This window comes from Xyrauchen texanus, chromosome 21 (genome assembly GCF_025860055.1).
Source record: "Xyrauchen texanus isolate HMW12.3.18 chromosome 21, RBS_HiC_50CHRs, whole genome shotgun sequence".
Lineage (NCBI taxonomy): Eukaryota > Metazoa > Chordata > Actinopteri > Cypriniformes > Catostomidae > Xyrauchen > Xyrauchen texanus.
Genome location: NC_068296.1, coordinates 19,893,116 through 19,899,115, shown reverse-complemented (window position 1 = coordinate 19,899,115; position 6,000 = coordinate 19,893,116).

Sequence of the window (6,000 nt, the reverse complement as noted above, 5' to 3'; positions counted from 1 at the left end):
AAAACTACTACTGGGCTTCACTGCATGATTATAATATATTAATACTTTTATTATTAATGTCAATAGTAGTGATTGTTCCCCTTCTGTCACTCACTCGACATTTTGTTGAATGAAGTGACACAAGGGGTTTTCCTTGGGAGCCTTGCGTACCTCTGAACTTGAGAAAAGGCCAATGAGAAATTGGCAGACATAAGGCTTTAAAGGGAAGTGGGCGTGCGTCTGTCAGTCAGATTTTTTCTTTGGGCCGAGCGGTTCTGCAACAGCAAGCTGAAATTCACCACTGTTCCACTCACCACTGTTGGCAAGAATCACTGCTGTTGGATCTTACAGCACGTTTCCAGCAGCGTTCTCTCTCTCTGCACGCTGTGCAGTCCACACCCTGCTACTTCAACAGCGTTTCATTGTCTGAAAGAGTGTTTTCCCCTCCTTAATTACTCTGTTTTCACTCATAAAAGAGCAATACACAGGCAGGTGTTGAACGTCTTTTTCAGGAGGCGTCTTTGTAAAGATGCCCTTCCGCCTCTGTTTAGTTCCTGGATTCGGTCGATATCTCTCCAAGACCGACAGCCACAGACGCTGCCTCGTGTGCCTGGGCAGCGATCACACTGATGCGCCGTTTGTGGATGTACTCACTGCGAGAACATGACCATGGCAGCGTTGTGGTCTCGGCTCTCCTTCCTTAAGGTAAATCCCCACGAATCACCCACCCCCCGGCACACTCGCTTGCTTAAGTCCGAGCTTGGGATGATTCTACCTTGAGCCCTGGAATTGGATGACGAAATCGCCGCTGCAACGGAGAGCGTCCAGACGTCTGACACAGTGGACTTGAATGGGCTGGCGTCTTCGGGCCAGCCCACCCAGTCTGAGGCTGACACGCAAATGGCCGATATGCTTGCTCGGACTGCCGTGAGTGTAGGCTTGGACTGGAGAGCAGAAACAGCATGATGCTTGGCATTTGAGGGGCAACAGGGTTTAATCTTGCTCTGGAATGGAAAAAAAACATCCTCTTCTCTCCTATCTTCTTCAAATCATACTGAATTAAGGTACTATAGTGTACGGGATATGCTTGCCCGGACTGCCGTGAGTGTAGGCTTGGACTGGAACCCTCCATCCTCCCCACAGCCTTCGCGGCTTGACGACTGGTACCTCGGCTCAGGTCGCCGCTCCCAACCACGGCACCCCCGGTACCATTCTTCCCGGAAGTGCATGACGAGCTGACGCGGTCATGGAGGGCACCTTTTACTGCCCGGAACCGACCCCTCCGCTCTGTAGGATGACGTCGTCACTGACCTTGAAAGCCTGCAGTGCCATCGGACTTGCTGCCTCTGCCCTGCATGCCATGGCTCTCCTGCAAGTCCGCCAAGCCAAGGCACTCAAAGATCTGCACCTGGGTAGTCCTGACCCCGACGTGCTGCAGGAACTGTGCTCTGCCACCGACCTCGCTCTCAGAGCCACGAAGGTCACAGCACAGGCACTCGGGCAGGCACGCTCAACCAAGCCATAGCTCCCTCCACCAGGCAACTTTACGCCCTGAAGTGGAGCTTGTTCACAAATTGGTGTTCTTCTCGAGCCAAAGACCTGCAGATATGTGCAGTTCGGTCAGTGCTTTCATTCCTGCAATAGAGGCTGGAGGGGAGGCTGTCCCCCTCCACCTTGAAGATGTATTTAGCCGCTATCGTGGCCCACCACAACGCAGTGGACAGCAAGTCCTTGGGTAAGCACAACTTGATTATCAGGTTCCTTAGAGTTGCCCGGAGACTGGACCCTCCCTGGCCAAGCCCGTTCCCCTCCTGGGATATCTCAGTGGTCCTCTCGGACCTTCAGAGACCCCCCTTCGAGCCGCTTGACTAAGTTGAGCTCAAGGCCCTCTCCGTGAAGACGGCCCTCCTGATAGCGCTAGCTTCCATCAAGAGGGTTGGGGACCTACAAGCGTTCTCTGTCAGCCACACCTGCCTGGAGTTCGGTCCAGCAAATACTCACGTTATCCTGAGGCCGTGACAGGGCTACGTGTCCAAGGTTCCTATGACCCCCTTCAGGGATCAGGTTGTGAACCTGCAAGCGCTGCCCCGGGAGGAGGCAGACACAGCCCTTTCGTTACTGTGTCCGGTACGTGCTTTGCGTATCTATTCGGACTGCACGCAGAGCTTTAGATGTTCTGAGCAGCTCTTTGTTTGCTTTGGTGGACGGCGGAAGGGAACGTCTCCAAACAGAGGTTAGCTCACTGGGTCGTTGACGCCATCTCTCTGGCTTACAAGACCCAGGCCGTGCCCGTCCCCTTGCGGGTTCGAGCACACTTGATGAGAAGTGTGGCATCCTCGTGGGCACTGGCCAATGGCACCTCTCTAGCGGACATCTGCAGAGCAGCTGGCTGGGCAACACCCAATACCTTTGCAAGATTTTACAATCTCAGGGTTGAGTCTGTCTCGTCCCGTTATTTGTCAGGTCTGAGCCGGTAGAACTTGCACCCAGCGCCCTTCATCAAGTTGATCCAGTGCTCTTTCTCTCACAGGTTAGCCACTAAGCGTCACTTCCTGGATGTTTTACTCCCTAGTCTTCTGGCCTGCAAATTCAATGGAGCAATTTGCGACCAGACCCACTACAAGCCACAAGTGTTCTGTACTGGGGTAGGGCTCCACAGGCTTAATTCCCTCTTCAGGCAATTACCTGTGATGTATTTTCTGTGGTACAGTTCCCCTGTCGGAGGCCTCTGCAGGGCCTTTTCCCCTTTAAAAAATAGAATTGGGAAAGACCACCTACCCCGACGCATTTCATAGCGTTAAGATATTCATTCGACAAAATTTTGAGTGAGTGACAGAAGGGGAATGTCACGGTTACTGTTGTAACCTCCATTCCCTGAGGGAGGGAACGAGACATTTTGTCCCTTCTGCCACGACACTAGACCTACCACTGTAAATGGCCATACCTTATTCTCGGCTCCTCAGTGCAAAAACCTGACTGACAGATGCACGCCCGCTTCCCTTTATACCCGTATGTCCGGGGGCAGGACATGCAAATTCTGTCTGCCAATGTTTCATTGGCCATTTCTCAAGTTCAGAGGTACACGAGGCTCCCAAGGAAGACCCCTTGTGTCACTTCATTCTACACAACGTTTCGTTCCCTCCCTTAGGGAACAGAGATTACAACAGTAACCGTGACGTTTTCTTGTTATGGTTGTTTGATTAATATAATGACACACTACACTAGACAGCAGCAGGTCTAATAGCTTACATTTATACTTACAAGTCCGACATTTTAATACAAACCCGTTTTTTTCTCTGCTGTTTACGTTCACTTTAGACAACACACATGAATTACATGAATAACTCACCAAGGGCATATTGGCAGATTTTTTACATGTATTTGACTGTTCAGGAATGCTTTGGCACGAGCATTTTCGGAGCACATGCGCATGTTCAGCACACACACATACACCGCCTGTCAATCAAACAGGCACAGCAAGATCACTAGCAAATTATAAAATGATGTGCTCTGGTTTACTTTCAACAGCAGAATAAGAATATTATCTTTCTAATAAGTGACACAGGTCTAGGCTATCACAAATATAGACAGTTATTTTTTCGTTATTAACATTTTAATCAGTCTGCTTGTCCGGTCAGGCAAGTAAAATTGCCCCTTCAAAAGTCCACTTGTCCCAGCAGGTGTTAATATCGAGCCATGATTAAATATTTAATTCAACATTCTCCGATAACATATTTTTCGTCTGCAGTATAGCTCCTGAAGTAAATGTACATTATTTAAAAGGAGTTTTAGATATTATTTTGGAAAACAAGCCAAAAAATACTAATCAAAGTTATTTAGTTCCAGTGTATACTGGGCTAAAACTACACTCTCTCACCTTTATGTTCACTTCGATCCATCTTTAACTGACAAAAAAAAAAAACTTCTCTTCTTAACAGAGCTGCGTATCGCAGATTTTCTTTTTCCATAGATTCACACAGTGAACGTGACTCATATACTATGATTAACTACGTTGCAAGCCATCAGGTTTATAATATAGCTGCAGCAAACGTGTGCGAGTAACAAGCGTCCCCGCTCCAATGTGTCTATCAGCAGGGAGAAGTTTCAATCTCTTCCCTGTTCACTTCATGCAACTCATAGACATGGTGCTGACTGCACAGAAAAATGCCAGTTTCTGAGTTTACTTTCATAACCCACTTCCTTATAACTTTAATAAAGCATCCTTTAAAGATATAACACAAGGGTGTTTCATTGCGAAACGGAATGTGGCACAATAATCGGTTTATCTCGATTATCTTATTTTCATTATCGTTGGAAGCCAAAATTGTAATTGAAAATAACATTGTATTAATCGCAAAGCCCTAACCAAAATATAATAAATCAAAAAGGAATCAATTAATAAAGTAATAAAGAATTTGAAAAAAAATTTGGTTAGACTTTCTCTGTTGCCAGGGGATTCTGAGCTTCCCTGTGATATGATTTAGCTACGTATATCACTGAAATGCAAGACCTCTATTGTGGTCTTTGAAATTAAGGGCTTTTTCTCCCCAATTGTATCTGATCCACTCATTCTGGCCCCCAAAGATCAGACGCTGTGTTTCAGTGATTGTGCACACATCAAAGGCCTTTTGGACAAGATAATCCACCTAACTAGGTAATAATGCTATTTTCTCCTCGCAAAACATGTTTTCAATGAAATTATCACCACTGGATTTCAACCAAAGGGCTTTAGAGCTTCCGTTTATGATACAAGTTAGTGTGCAGGAAGAGTGCATATCTCTCTTTCAAGTAATTTAAGACAAAATCTCAGTACCTTGTTGAGCCATCCAAGTGTTTTAGGAGAGGAAGGAAAGAAAAAGCTGCCACTCCATAAACCAATTATCCCTTGTCTTTGCTCCATTTAGATTTAGATGCAAAAATTGTGATTGCAATTGTTCAATGGGGTTGTGTTTCACCCCCAAAAAAACAAAAAAACACACAAATGGATGTTTGTGCTAGTTCACTCCAGTCCTCATTTCCTGGAACATCAGCTTTGAGTGTTACAGTAAATAAGCACCACGACATTTTCTTTTGACCAGCTGAAAAATACAAGTGATGAATTACTATAATCTGTTAAGAAATAGCGGCAAGGCCACAAAATAGGACAGTTTTGTTATGCCTGCACAGGTGACGACACGCAATATGATCTTCTATTCTCTCATTTCACTCTTATATTTGCCATCACTTCTTCCACAATGCAGTGCAAATAATACCCAAAATTAGGTGACACATGTTCATACCCCTGCCCAGTGTATTAGAAAGTAGTCAAACACTGCGGGTGTAGAGACAGGCTTTAATTTCCTTATTCAAATCAGCTAAATTCACTGGCTGAACACCGACAACGTGATAAGAAAAAGGAACAGGTTTAGATTTAGAATGTTCATATTTCTGTTGCACATATTCTCATATTTATAGAAGAAATATGTTCACTGAAATTAGTAAGACAGTGGGTCTCATTCAGTAACCGTGCGGGCGCACATATTTGTGCATAAAATCTGCTGAAATCATGATTCATCGATAAGTTTGCACTTATCTGCTTGATAAATCAAGCAGATACAGGCCAGGAGCTACAGTTGATGTTCACATCAACCACCAGAATGGGGGAAAAATATAATATCAGTGATTTCGAATGTGGCATGATTGTTGGTGCCAAACGGGCTGGAATGAGTATTTTTGTAACTGCTGATCTCCTGGGATTTTCACACACAACAGTCTCTAGAATTTACTCAGAATGGTGCCAAAAAAAAAAAAAACATCCAGTGAGTGACAGTTCTGGAGACAGAAACTCCTTAATGAGAGAGGTCAATGGAGAATGGCCAGATTGGTTCGAGCTGACAGAAAGGTTACGGTCACTGAGATAACCACTCTGTACAATTGTAGTAAGCAGAATAGCATCTCAGAATGCACAACACATCGAACATTGAGGCGGATGGGCTACAACAGCAGAAGATCACATCGGGCACTTTATTATGGCTATAGTTT